Source organism: Colletes latitarsis, chromosome 10 (assembly GCF_051014445.1).
Source record: "Colletes latitarsis isolate SP2378_abdomen chromosome 10, iyColLati1, whole genome shotgun sequence".
Taxonomy (NCBI): Eukaryota; Metazoa; Arthropoda; class Insecta; order Hymenoptera; family Colletidae; genus Colletes; species Colletes latitarsis.
Window position 1 is genome coordinate 2,781,779 of NC_135143.1, and position 15,938 is coordinate 2,797,716.

General features: G+C 38.3%; 1 protein-coding gene across 1 annotated transcript in view; it reads left to right on the plus strand.

Annotated features, from left to right (window-relative positions):
- Nucleotides 1–7,158: 7,158 nt before the first annotated feature.
- Plexa (plexin A) overlaps nucleotides 7,159–15,938 on the plus strand; it is an 809,603-nt gene continuing 800,823 nt past the window's right edge. The window contains exons 1-2 of the mRNA XM_076773739.1: nucleotides 7,159–7,437; nucleotides 8,742–9,639. The gene's annotated coding sequence lies outside the window, so the exon portion shown is untranslated. The remainder of the gene's footprint in view (nucleotides 7,438–8,741; nucleotides 9,640–15,938) is intronic.

Below are 15,938 nucleotides of genomic sequence, written 5' to 3' on the forward strand. Positions count from 1 at the left end.
GAATTTATATAGTTTTTTGATCAATTAGAAAATGTTGAATAGGAATTTTTGTAACACTGTTAAAGTAATATTTCTGAAAATGTGTTGTTTAACAACTTACGCAAATATTTACCAGTTTCAAAATCTTTGAAATTGAGCCCTGTTTCTCAAGAGGCTTTTCTTTTTACAAGTGATTCTGTACACGTGTTTCACGCGTGTTTCCTTGCAGTCGACACTTCCAAATACCAGGTGTAGAATACACGATTTGAAATTTCAACAAAAGTATTCGTTATTCTCATTAACCGCGTTAAAATTTTAATTACGCGTGCTTATACATTTTCACGAATATATAATGTAAATATAAAAACAAGTTTAATGTCTGTTCTGTTCGTATTTAAAAAAAGGGAACGTGTATACTTATTTTGTTTATTATCGGCACTATGCGATTATAAACTTGTGAGAATAAAATTGGATCAGAGGTTGTAGTTTCGTAATATAAAATTAAATATACTTATTCAAATTATTTCTAAATGAAAATTTTGGGACATTTTTACGCAAGTGTTTGTGCATTGGAATCAATACAGTGCATTTTAGCATAATTCGGTCTCTGACGTGATGCGTGGGCCGCAAAGGATGCGATTTCACATTATCAGGAGAGTAGAATTCCAGCATAGTGCATGGTACGTTGAAAAAGAGAGATGCGAAAATTCGACGAAGGGTAAACAAGATAAGGAAGTTTATTACACTCGGTTCGGTTTGCCTAAATAGTTTGATACATGAGCCTCGATAGTTAAGAAAGACAATAGAAGAACGGGGACAATTACGTGCCCAGCTGTTAAACTAATCTCTAGAATTTAATGAACAATCGATCTCCCAGTTTCCAGATGTTCTTTACCAAATAAAAATTCGCAATAGATTTCAAAGGTCGCGTTTATTAAGAGCGGAGTTTATTTGTCTTATCTCTCTCGGTGAGTGCAAGAACGATCATCCACCGCAAGAAACTTCGCAGCGAGGGTGCCAGCGATGTGATGTATAATTCATAGACCCGGTGGTTCATGCATATATAGATATACTATAAAGCGTCTTGAGGAATTAATCGCGGCGTTGTGTAGAAGAGTTTCGACGTGGCGTCCTTCGGTGAGGAATTAATGAAGGATTGATATCGCGATTATGGCTCTCCCTGTGGGAAGGGTCCGGCGTGCCAAGAGCCGATCGACAACGAGCAAACGGGCCACGATAATTAATTACGAGCGTAACGTCGCTTTAACGTCGTTAATTTTCATTATCTCGATTGGAATTCGCTTGTAGCGCACCGTGTACCGCTTTCGGGCTTGCTAATTTCGCGCCTCGTCTCGGCCTCTCCGCGGAAAAGGCATTAATAATTCCGGCTGTCCTTGCAAAATTTGTCACCCACCAGTCGCGGCCAAGCCGCGTTAGGTAATGGTAATGTTGGACACGCACACGAGACGCTCCGCTATGCTTTCACGGATGCAAGGATCCCGGCAATGCACTTTGCATGTTGTCTGGATTATTAAAGCGAACCAAGTGAAACCTAATTATCGCGGTGCCACTCCTGGCACTGGCCCTAACCGAACGACTAATTTCCACCGCTTTCCTACTGTTTACCGAGACAACAAAGCAACAACTTTACATTCCCGGCGCTCCCAACCTGTGGGACGACTCTAATCTCTGTAATCTTCGCGCGTCTATGTATTAGACGCATGATTATCTGTCGTCAAGTTGCACTTTTTGCTTGCATTCTTAAATTTTCTTAATACCTGCTTTTCTTTTTGTACATTGCGATAGCAGCCAAGTTTTTTTTTAAATAAATACTATAGTTGTGTGTTTCAGAAAATACGAGGTGTGTAAATTAAGTAATGAGACTGATTTTTTTTAATTTTTTTATTCAAATAGAATTACAATTCAATATTGTCCCCCTCAAAATAACTTTCTTGGGAAGCCACACAGCGCTGGAGATGATTCTTCCAATCCTCATAGCAATGCTACAACTCGGATACTGTTATAACCTTCAGCTGATCGGTTACAGCCGCTTCAATGTTTTCGAGTGTCCCAAAATGACGTCCCTTGAGGTGATTTTTCAATCTCGGGAAGAGGAAAAAATCACAAAGACTCAAGTCAGGCGAATAAGGAGGCTGAGGAGCCACAGGAATGATTTTACTGGCCAAACTCTCATTTACTGAAATTGCTGTGTGACAAGGCGCATTGTCGTGATGCAACACCCAGTTGTTCTTGATATTTGGCCTCACACGCACGACCCTTTTACGAAGTTTTCCTAGAATCACTTGATAAAAGTGTTGATTGACCGTTTGGCCTTAAGGCACAAACTGTTTGTGAACGATTCCCTGGCTATCGAAAAAGCAAATCAGCATGACTTTTGACTCATTTTTAGAACCCAATAGAAAGAACTGTTTTACAAAAACAATTGCTACGAACAACCAAATGACTAGCGGGTATAAAAGTGTTTCGAAGACGTATCACACGATCACCTACCGTCTCTCCAAGTCTCGCGTCCCAAATGTTGACAGATCGAACGCTACGTTGCCACTCTCATTACTTAATTTGCACACCTCGTATATTGTATTTGTTAAAATTAAACGTGGTTGGTATGATTATTAGAATTCTATGGAGAAGAGTTAGTGATTGAAATTGTAAGTCATTTCAAGGTTACAAATACATAACGAATTAATTTTAAACGTGCTACTTAACAACACGTTAAAGATTAAATAAGTATCTGTTGTCAAAAATAACGATACAAAATATGCATTACTAGTACGCGTGTGTGATCTTGTGTGATCTAAAAATATATCAAGTTTAACGTTTTGTTTAAAGAAAAACAGAAGTGGAACGTGTACCGATTCATACCTTGCATAGATTTCGTTAATTTTGCCGATTTATAAATCAAAACGGCACACTTTTGTAGATCTCGTCAAGTTTACTTGTGACGTGTTACCTAGCGAATAACGATCGTATTTCTTTCATTTCAACATGCCGTTGCATCTCGCCCGTTAGCGCGGTGCGTTTATCTGGTGCTTTCAACTACAAAGCTGCAGCTTAACCGGGAACTGTAATCCAACAATTATACGAACGATTGACTAACGAATGTCGATCACCACCGAGTGATTCGTATAATGTAATGATTGGCTGTCGCGTTGATTTGGTTGCCGTTACAGATTCAATTACGGTTCGCACGGCTTGATATTTTACGTACCGATTGGACGCCCCAAAATCGACGGGATCGAACTTTGATCTCCGGCTGTCGGTGGTATCGGAATCGAGTTAAACGTGGCTATAAGCATAAAATCGAAAACTATGTCTATCGTTTATCGCAATTATCACCACTCTGTAGGATAACATTTTAAATAGATATCGTTTCATTTGTCTTTTCGATTATTTGTGCGCCTCTTTTGATCGAACGTTTAGTAAAATTGTCTCGTTTGTAAAATACTTTTTTGCGTGAGAATGTCATGTCGCACAGTGGCTAATTTCATAGATCTAGATGGACAAAATGGAAATATGAATGTTATCGAAACAGTCCCAAATCTTATTTTATTTTATATACAGGGTTTCGGTCACCCCTGGGAAAAATTTTAATGGGAGATTCTAGAAGCCAAAATAAGACGAAAATCAAGGATACTAATTTGTTGGTTGAGGCTTCTTTAAAATGTTATAGAAACATTTCCGGCCACACAGTATATTTTCGGTAAAGAATTTTTTTCTCGAAAGTACGTAGGATTTCGCGGGTATGTATATTCACAAAACATGATTGTAATTGACCCCCATAACCAAAAGTAATTTTTCCAGAATGATTTGAAATATTTTAATTTTGCCGAAAAATTTGTCAACCTATTCGAATTTTTTTCTCGAAAAAGCGTAGGATTTCGGGGGTAAGTGTAATGACCAAAAATGATTGTAATTGACCCCCGCATCCGAAAATAATTTTTTCGTAACGGTTTGAAATTTCTTTTTTCCGCCGAAAAATTTAGGCACCTCTTGTCGATTTTTTTAAAAATTCGTTTTTCATTTTTAATAATTTTGTTTGACACCTCATAGAGAAGTTGTCTAATACTTTTTTGTAAGTACCCACAAGCTCTACTTCAGAAAAATATTTCATTAAAATATATTCACTATTGTAGGAGTTATGGACGTTTGAAAATTGCATCATTTTTATGGGGTTTTCGTCACTTTGCGGGGTCAAAGAACAACTTTTCAAATATTTTTAGAATTTCTACATATTCTATACCAAAATCCGCATTGTTTGTCTTTCGAAACATTAAAATCCTCCAATCCGTTCAGGAGTTATGATGTTTCACAGATTCGCTTTCGGAGAATCATCAGGCCTTAGATTATATTTTCGGTAATGCATTTGTTTCTTGAAAATGCGTAGAAATTCGGGGATATGTCTATTCACTAAAAATGATTGTAATTGACCCCTGCAACTAAAAATAATTTTTCCGTGAATGATTTGAAAATTTTTAATTTAATTGTTTAATAACTTTTTAACGAAGCCTCGATCAACAAATTGATATTCTTGATTTTCGTCTTATTTTGGCCTCTAGAATCTCTCAATAAAATTTTTCCCTGGGGTGATCGAACACTCTGTATACTGTAACATGCCTAATTTCATGAAAATCGTTTTGGTTGGTAGGAAAAATAACACTGTGTTCATTCATATTATGCGGACAGTTTTTTATGCCGATAGGTTATTTAAGCCGAAAGCTATTATACATTTATCAAATATTAAATATCTTTTGCGTTCTGTGATAACTTTTGCTATGGTTAATAGAAAAGGCAGTATCTAGTTAGTTATACGTTTATTAGTTTGTATTTATTACATCAGTACATGCTATTAAAGGAGATATCTTTATCATGCTAGAAGATTCTGTAAATGTTTAATTTAATTAAGTGTACAATTTGATTTCCGTTTTATTCTGTCATAATTCTTTGATTACTTTATGGAACATATATTGATGTACTAATCTGTCCAAAATTTGGTTGCCCCGACCTGCCCCTGTAGTTTTTAGATGTATTTTCAAGAAGCTATGTCATAACTCGTAGTACATATGGCTCAGCGAAAGAGAAAATTCTGACAAGAATACGAAACTGTATTCATACATTGTTAATTATTTTGATGTCGAAAATGCTGAAGAAAAAATATTGAAAATTGTTAGAAATAAAATTATAAATTTTTGTTATAAACTTTCTGAAAGGTGGACAAGATGTAACCACACAAAAGAGAGGTTCTTGAATAGCAATTCCGAAGACGAATAGATGTTTAAGTAATTTCATGCATTGTAGTTATTTTACTATCGTCATCATCATCACCATAATAGTAATAATTATTATTATTAATATCATCGTCATTATCATTATTATTATTATAATATTACGATGTGTTTATATTATCGTTACGAAAACCGTAAATATGTATAAAAAATAGATAGCAACAAAAAATTCATGATTATTATTATTATTATTATTGTTATTATTATATTACGATGCGTTCATATTATCGTCAAAAAAACCATAAATATGTATAAAAAACAAATAGTGACCAAAAATTCATGAACATGTTTCTTAAGAAATTTGTCTATCTAGATCGTTTAAATTGCCCACTGTGTGTCGCCACAAATAACACGAAAAATAAACGATAATAAGTTTGCAATGTTATGTTCACATTAAATCGTTAAGTTCTATTGTAAAATAATTAATTATGCATATCATGCGACCTTGGTTCGGCGAAGTATACGTTTCACTCGTCGACAGTATATTTTAAGGATCAGACTTCCTGGTTTAATTGCGTCGTTGATAGTCGTTGAACGGTCTCCCGCGACGAGAAATCAACGCTAAGGTGGGTCCTTTACGTGACGTGACCGATGTCCGTGAGACGGATACGAGCCGGTCGAGGAGCAAAGCCGGTAACATCAAAGAGACGCAGAAAAATTTGAACGACCAATACCGCATAGGAGAATCTTATACTCGCGAATACCTTTGTTGGCTCCCAGAAAGTTCGTAGAGCCGATTTATGTAGCAAATAGATATAATAACTATTTACAATCACGTTTATTTATTAACAAATATATATGTACAAAAATATAACGTGTTATATAACAGGAATTGTAACAATGGTTCGTAAGGGTTCTTGCAAATCTAGTCCTTTGTAACTGTAACTCTTATGGTCTATGTATCTGTAACTGTTCTGATTTTGTAACTGATCCTTTGTAATTTGTTCTGTTCTATTGTCAAAAGAGGTACATTTGCCAGATGACCAAATTAAGTAATTTAAGTAATATTGAAAATACATGACGCGTCCTATAATATAAAATGTTTGGAATTCCAAACAACTTTTGTCAAACGATCAACACGATTCCCTTTCCACGTGTATCAGATACTCTCCTCTCTCTCTCTCTCTCTAGTTCAGTTTCGTTCCACGTTTCTGTCACATTTTTTACTCATGAGGATCATGGTAGAAAACATGTATATATTCATATATGATTGTTTTTTTTGTTTTATTCTTTTCATTATTACGGACAAACCTATACAGATTTACGCGTGTATCAATTAGCTCTAGTATTTCTTAAGATAGCATGACATTTAGAAGAATAAAGCTTAAAATATTATCGGGCATTTGTTTCATGGGTTGCGAAGAACCGACAAGTGGAAACAGACAAACGTAGACCATTAGAGTATTTCGTTCGTTTACCCAGTCACAACACGACTCAACGGGGCGATAGCTAGGCCCGTATATACACAGATTAGAACCCTTGGTTTACGAGTACTTTTCGTCCGTCATTATCGAATACATTTGATTTTACATAATTGTAAGTCTTTAATTAAAGAATTCGTAAATATTTTTAGTAATATTCCAGAATTGCTATAAAATTGAGATATTCGTTTTATAGGGTTAGATATCAATCAAATTTTAACAATTGATCTTTATCGTACGGAAATATACTTTTTTTCGCATCGGTATCGACGACCTAAACGATAATAAATAAAATACGGGTGTTTTTTTCGATATTTGCTGTGAAGCGTAACATTTATTAACGAACGTGAAATGTATTCACCGGTTTGACGCCCATGTAAATGGTTGGACGGTCCTGGCAAGAGGCTCCAGCATTGGCTGTTTCGCGGGCGTGGGAGCTCCGCAGGGGTTCAGTTAGTCTGCACGGGTAATAGAACTGCGCTGGGGGTGGGCGTAAGAACGAGGAACGGTTAGTATATCCTCGCGAAGGGTAGGAGCAATAGCCGGTTGGCGCAAGTGCGGCGGGGATATCGTGGCCTGGCGGAGCCCAGTCGAGTCCCGTGAGTCCGGGCAAGCACAGCTATTAAGGTGGTACGTGGTGGTGGTGTAGGCGTCGTCCGGGACTGAGATTTCGAGCCGCCATCGGAAAGCTTCTCGGTGTCTGTGCGTCTACGAGTATTCGTCAGTTTCGCGTGGTACGCATCGAATCGGCCCATACCGTGCTCCATTTCATTGTCCAAAAAGAACTAAACAGCTCCTTATCCTCTTGTGCCGCGTGTTATGAGAGTGTGTATGTGTGTATGATAGAGAGAGAAAGAGAGAGAGAGAGAAAGAGGGGGGGGGGAGAGAGAGAGAGTAAAGATAGAAGGATGGAAAGAGTAAACGTAGAGAGATTCAGGCGAATGAAAACTAAAGAATAGGGAGAGTGGAAGAGAAAGAGAGAAAGTATAGTCGATGCGTGCTACTACAGCCGAAAGAGCGGCTGCTCGACCGAACCCGGCGAGGAGGAGGCGAGAGCTGTCACTTCGATCGCCATTTTAGCGCCGAGGCGGTGAAGAACCACCGGGTATGCACGCCGGCAGTGGCGACGAACCGGAGCGCCCTGACACGACGGACGGTGGTGCTGTTTATGGGCTGTGGCTCCTTCGGTGACTTTTCTCGTGAGTGATTCTCGTCGCGTCTTGGCTATCGAAGAGACGGCTACGCGAAAGAAAATAAAACGGCGAAGGAAATAGTGGTAAGCGCGCGTCGATCAGAGTATGTCCAGTGTGTTTTGTGTCGCAAGAGCTATGTTTTCTATCTGTTCGTCTCTGTCTCTTTCCCGACTTTTCGTTCGAAGTGTATCGTGTGTCGTCTCGCGGCGGTTTGTTGTTCGTACGTCCGAGTGTATCGTTTTTTCATTCACCTGTTAAGAATACGAGTAAAACAGAACGGGACAACGGAATGTTTTACCAGCAGTGAATTTGTCTGTCTTCGACAGTGTATTTGTCTTTTTGAAAACTCGGTGTCTCGACGGCGACAGTGGAATTTTGAATCGGTCGGTGCCGTAATCGTTGACGGTATCTCGTTTCAGGTAAATCGAGAATCTCGTGCGCGGAGTGACAGTCGAGTGTCGAACGTATGCGCGTGGTTAACTCGAAATCGCGAGGTCGGAGGAAGGGAGCTCGCGAGAGTGAGAGACGAGGCACAGATGCGTGAACGGTAACGGAGAAAGAGATAGTGCGAAGAAGCGAGCGAAGAAAATAGGGGGAAAGAGAAAGAAACGGACGGACGAAAAGGAAAGAAAGAAGAGAAAAGAGTGTCTGTGTGTGTGCGTGGAAGAGTGAAAGGGGTTAGAGAAAGAGATAAACGAAGAACGGCGCCATACTGGCTCTCCGTAGTTTCGAGGCACGTTAGGCAATCCCTCTCTCTCTCCTTCCACCTCTCGATTCAGTTTACAACTCGTCGATCGTCGGTGGTGTATCGTGGAAGCCTCTGATCGATCGTAAATGGTTTTTAGGTACGTACAACGATAGGCCGACCTCGTGCCGGAACTCAGCAGTCATCTCTCCCTTCCGGATCGACGAGCCTGTTTCCACTTCGTAACGGCAAAAGAAGGATCAGTCATAGTACCACGACAGCGGTTAGAACCACTTCGCTAGCCGCGCGTACGCAAACCCGTGGAAGACGCGTACCAAGTATATACGGAGGAATCGAACAGGCGTGTACGATGATTCTGCGCGTCTGAGAGCACCGAGGACGCGAGAGGGAGCGAGATAGCTAGATGGATAGATAGGTAGATAGGTAGATAGAGATAGATAGGACAGATAGAACAACGCGCGGAAAGGGTTACGCGTACTGTCGCGTTATTCGCAGTGTGCAAAGGATAGAGTGACAACCGGCGTTGCGTGATCGAGAGTGGGGATAAACGTATCCTATCGCGGGAGGGTCACGAACGATGTTATCGTTCTTCGTCGCACGTTTCTTCGACCCCTGATGACCAGTGCTCGTTCTCAGTGTAACCGATTAACAGACTCTCGCGAGTGTCTATCGATTAAACCGTTGAGAGAAAAGCGAAGAGGTAAATCTCGCTAAGAAGAAGGAGACGAAGAAAATAAGGAGGAGTCGAGCGAGAGCGAAATAATAAAGAGAAAGAAGATCCAGGAAAGGGAAGAGTGGTGAAGGATAGAGAATTAGCGGCAACTGTGAGTGGACCGTGGTGCGTGGCGAGAGAGTGCGTGTGCTCTGAACGGAGCACGTTGCGAACGAGTATCATCGAGGACGGGGGGTCCAAAACGACATTGGGGGGGCGTGTGAGACTTATTTTGCCCCCCCTACCCCCTGACCCCGTCGTCCAAAATTGTGACTTCATCGTTGTCAAACCAATTTCTCTTCGGCGTTACAACGTTGCCGGTTAGGTGAGTCACATTCCATTAATTCTTTTCTTTCCCGCGTATTCGTGCCCTTCGGGTTACTTCTCTTTGACTTTCCAGTTATGCTTATCAATCGTGAATCATTATACAGGGTGTCCCGTAACTGGTGGTATAAGCGAGTAGGGGGTGATTCTACGTAAAAAAATTGAATCGAAAATATATCATATAATTTTTTCATATGACTCTTCATTTTCGAAAAACATAAGTTTGTAAATTTGTCGAATACGCGAGTACTTGATTTAGCTTCAGTGATTGTGTACCGTGATGACATATCGAGCGTTGATCAATTAAAACAAAAAATTATTATAGCGTTTAAACAATTAAAATCTCACAACAACACATCGCATGCAATGTAATAAGAAGAGCACAGTTATGTTTGCAACAACGTGGACATCACTTCCAACAGTTCATAAATTAGATGAATTCAGGAAATCTGTTCATCTATCCGTCTATTGACAATGTTTATGAATAAGAATGGAGGTGATTTACAATGAAATCCGTCGAGCTGAAGCTGGTACAAGTGCACTCGTACTCGACAAATTTTCAAACTTATTTTTTTCGAAAATAAAGTCATATGAAAAAATTTTATTCTACACTTTCGATTCAATTTTCTACGTAGAATTACCCCATATTCGTTTGTACCACCAGTCATGGGACACCCTGTATTTACAGTAATGATTCTTAGAATGAACCTCAGACGTGATTCGTAAGTTGAACATTTCTATCTCCCTTGGAACCAGTAAAGTGTGAAAGACGACATTTAAAAACCGATACCAGCTGAGATACTGACAACGATTTGTATAAAAGACAATGACTTTTTTCTCATTCGCTGTCCTTTTCTTCGGTTGTCGACTACGGCCGTCGGCAAAGGATAAGGGTGACTTTAAAACTCAACGATATCGCTGTGTATAAACATCTATTGGTGTCGAATTTCGCCTTCGTTATAAGAAAGATAAACATGTCAAACCCGGAGCGATGTTCATATTAAGAATCATTCACGTTACTGTATTCGCAAAATGAGATAAAATGAAACTCGGCGTTGAAAAATTGTGGAAGAAAGAAGACGATGCGGGACAGAAAGGGAAACTTTTTGTCCTCTGAGATCGAGTCAACATCGTGATAACGTATAATATCATATCGTGATTCATTGTAGGCCTGATAACAGGCCAGGTTCGCTTCCTGTTCTGCCTTCGTCGCGCACTGTAAGAAACAAACAGATCTCGGATAGAATGGTTCTTCTTTAAACGTTTGTCTACATACACTTCTGGACTCTTTGTTTTCGTTCATTCGTGCTTGCTGTGTATTATCAGTCAACAGTCCGTTGGAATGACAGATTTTAGTCCTGGCCAGGAAAAAGACAAATTCGGAGTCGTTTCGCCACGACTCACATTGGGCAATTTAAACGATCTAGATGAACAAATTTCTTAAGAAACATGTTCATGAATTTTTTGTCACTATTTGTTTTTTTATACATATTTATCGTTTTTTTAACGAAAATATAAACGGATCGTAACATAATAATGATGATGATGATGATGATGATAATAAAAATAATAATAATCATGAATTTTTTGTCACTATCTGTTTTTTATACATATTTATGGGTTTTTAACGATAATATAAACGCATCGTAATACAGGGTGTTCTGCCACCACAGGGAAAAATTTTAATGGGAGATTCTAGAGGCCAAAATAAGACGAAAATCAAGAATATCAATTTCTTGACTGAGGCTTCGTTAACAAGTTATTAAACAATTAAATTAAAAAATTTCAAATCATTCTGAAAAAATTATTTTTGGTTGCGGGGGTCAATTACAATCATTTTTGGTGAATACATATACTCCCGAAATCCTACCTACTTTCCAGAAAAAAATTCGGGTAGGTGCTGAAATGTTTCGACAAAATTAAAAAATTTAAAATCGTTTTAAAAAAATTATTTTTGGTTGCAGGGGTTAATTATAATTATTTTTGGTCAATAGACATACCACCGAAATCCTACCCACTTTCGAGAAAACAATTCCTTATCGAAAATATAATCTGAGGTCTGAAATTTCATGTGAATCTTTGAAACATCATAACTCCTGAACGGATTGGACGAATTTAATGTTTTAAAATGCAAACAACGCGTATTTTGGTGGAGAATATGTGGAAATCCCGAAAATATTCGAAAAGTTATTCCTTGACCTCGTAAAGTGAGAAAAACCTCTATAAAAATGGTCCAATTTTCAAACGGCCATAGTTCTTACAATAGTAAAGGTATCTCATTGAAATTTTTTTCTGAAGAAGAGCTCATGGGTACTTACAAAAAAGTATTAGGCAACTTTTCTGTAGAGCGTCATACAAATTTATTAAAAATGAAAAACAAATTTTTAAGAAAAATCGACAAGGTAGGTGTCTAAATTTTTCGGGGGAAGAAAAAATTTTAAACCGTTTTGGAAAAATTATTTTCGGTTGCGGGGATTAATTACAATCATTTTTGATTAACAGACATATCCTTGAATTCCTGCGCATTTTCGAGAAAAAAATTCAGTACGGGCGGAATTTTAAACGTTAAGAACTTCTTAACGTAGCCTCCATCAACAAATTGGCAATCTTGATTTTCGTCTTATTTTGGCCTCTAGAATCTCCCATTACAATTTTTTCCCAGGGGTGGCCGAACACCTTGTATAATAATAATAACAACAAGAATAATAATAATAATAATAATAATAATAATAATAATCATGAATTTTTTGTCGCTATCTGTTTTTTCATACATATTGACGGTTTTTAACGATAATATAAACGCATCGTAATATTATAATAATAATAATGATAATGATGATGATATTAATAATAATAATTATTACTATTATGGGGATGATGATGACGATGATGATAGTAAAATAACTACAATGCATGAAATTACTTAAACATCTATTCGTCTTCGGAATTGCTATTCAAGAACCTCTCTTTTGTGTGGTTACATCTTGTCCACCTTTCAGAAAGTTTATAACAAAAATTTATAATTTTATTTCTAACAATTTTCAATATTTTTTCTTCAGAATTTTCGACATCAAAATAATTAACAATGTATGAATACAGTTTCGTATTCTTGTCAGAATTTTCTCTTTTGCTGAGTCATATGTACTACGAGTTATGACAGAGCTTCTTGAAAATACATCTAAAAACTACAGGGGCAGGTCGGGGCAACCAAATTTTGGCCAGATTAGTACATCAATATATGTTCCATAAAGTAATCAAAGAATTATGACAGAATAAAACGGAAATCAAATTGTACACTTAATTAAATTAAACATTTACAGAATCTTCTAGCATGATAAAGATATCTCCTTTAATAGCATGTACTGATGTAATAAATACAAACTAATAAACGTATAACTAACTAGATACTGCCTTTTCTATTAACCATAGCAAAAGTTATTACAGAATGCAAAAGATATTTAATATTTGATAAATGTATAATAGCTTTCGGCTTAAATAACCTATCGGCATAAAAAACTGTCCGCATAGTATGAATGAACACAGTGTTATTTTACCTACCAACCAAAACGATTTTCATGAAGTTAGGTATATTAGAGTATACAGTGTGTTAGGTCACCCGTGGGAAAAATTTCAATGGGAGATTCTGGAGGACAAAATAAGACGAAAATCAAGAATACCAATTTGTTGATCGAGGCTTCGTTAAAAAGTTATTAACGTTTAAAGTTCTGCCTGTAGATAGGCAACCTGCATACAGCTGCGTACGGGCAATAGTGGTTCTCACTCAGTATGAAAAACTCTACTTAGTGACGTATCGACAGCCTTACAGTTTTCTGAGTGAGAACCACTAGCAACTGTGCGCAGATTGCCGTTCTACAGGCGGAGCTTTACACGTTAATAACTGTTTAACGAAGCATCGATGAACAAATTGGTATTCTTCATTTTCGCCTTATGTTGGCCTCTAGAATCTCCCATTAAAATTTTACCCAGGGGATGGCCGGACACCCCGTATATGAAATAAATTTATAGGATTGAGGGCTGTTTCGATAACATTAATATTTTCACTTTGTCCACCTAGATTTATGAAATTAGCCACTGTGTGACTGCCTCCAATCTCATTGTGTGCACATGTTGCGGATTCGTAATTCGTTCTCGACCTTAGTGCCTCGTAGTTGATCCTGTTAATTACGTCACCGCCTTTCGTTACAAACTATTTTCATTTCTTTCTTCCGCGACTTCCCGATCGTCGATACTTTCCCGTGATTATGGATAGTGACGCGTGTGCACGACCATGTACATATTGTACATATAGGTATCGTTGTTACGGGAAAATTCTATGTTACGCTTAACCGCGCATGGTTCAGCACAGTATTACGATTTTATGGATCATGAACACATATCATTACTTACGGTGACCATCCCGATACGCACCACGCGAGAATTACCCGTGTAATTTAATGTTTGCAACGTCTTTGAAAGTACCGTGCATTACTCGGTATTCGCGTGGTAGTTACTCGATTTCCAATTATTTACATTTCTAAATATTTATGAGTTACAGTTATGGGTATTCTTGATTAGTCGCGTCGTTCCATTTAAACGCTTCGCAGGCAGAGTGAATTTTTCATGGTAAGATTTCTTCGGAGCCAATGGTTTTGTTAATTTTATATTAGGGTTTTTATTTTCGACGACTAACGGATTATGTATTACAGATTACTTTATTACTTTGACAACGGCTCACACTTTACTTCTAGAACATTCCTCACAGCGCGGACCATATTTATACAGGATGTTCGGCCACCTCTGGGAAAAATTTTAATGGGAGATTCTAGAGACCAAAATAAGACAAAAATCAAGAATACCAATTTATTGATTGAGGCTTCGTTACAATGTTATTAACGTTTAATATTCCGCGTGTAGAATGGTAATCCGCGAACAACTGCGTACGCGTGATAATGTTTCTCACTGAGAAAACTGTAAGGCTGTCGATACGTCAGTAAGTAGAGTTTCTCATGCTGAGTGAGAACCACTGTCGCATGCATGCAGCTGTTCGCAGATTGCCATTCTACAGGCGCAACTTTAAACGTTAATAACTTGTTAAGGTAGCCTCAATCAACAAATTGGTATTCTTAATTTTCATTCTATTTTGGCCTCTTCATACATACATACATACATACATACATACGTACATATATATATATACAAACATACATGGTAGATACATTTGTCTCAGGACAATACATCTCACGTGTCTGTTTATTTCGAACATATTAACGTAGATCGCGTACTGCCTTCTCGATTTTCAGTTATTTTTAACAATTTTTTTGTGATTTTTGTTGAAAGAAAATCCAGTGTAGCTCGGAACATGACTGCGCGAGAATTCATTTTTGGTTAACGGTGCAATTACTTTGAAAATGAATGACGACAAATAGCAGGCACTGTTTGCGCGACCGCGCTCATCAGATTATATATTTAGCGAATACTGCACCCCGGCGTATATTTCTTTTTTTTTCGTTTCCGAATATAATTGATTGACAGCGTGCAACGCTGAAATTCAATTACTGTTGATACAACGCTCGAATATCGTCGACTTCTGATCAATACTCGAGCACGACTGTTTCCAATGTGTGTATGTCGTGCAGCTCGTATACATGTGTGTGGAAAAAAAGCACGGTGCGCGTTGCTTCGTGGAAATTCTTGTCATCCATTGCATCCCATCCGCTTGTAAACCATTTCAGGAAATGCTCGTGCTCGTTTGACGGGGTGTTCTCGCGGGTCTAAAAGAAATTTATAATTACACGGGGTTCGTTAGCGGTCGCGCGGTGTTCTGTTTTTGAAGTTAATCGACGATGAAAGAATTTACCCCGGATCGCGATGAGCGGGGCTTAAAATACGAGCAGCTTTCGTGGCTTTGACCATTAAAAGCCGTACTGCGATGCGGTTAACCTCAAAAAGTCTATAGTTGGGCCTTCCGTCGGCTACCCTGGGCAATTTCGCCGGAGAATATGAGGAAGGATAGGCGGAGGAGAACGAGGTCGGCGCGTAGGCTCGTCCTTTTTACTTTCTTTCGTAGCCCTCGGTTGCATCGGAAAAGACCGCTGTGTTGCGGCGTCCTTAACGAAAGTGTACCGCCGTTTTGCTATAGTCGACGGTAGCTGCTTAATCGTGGCTCTTCGTTTCTCTGCATTTTATTTGACAACGGACAGAAAAAAAAAATACAAGGACCGTGGGGGAAGAAGAAACGCGGATCGCGAAAATCCTTTTGAAATACGGCTCGCGATAATCCGATCGATCGAGAAAAAATAT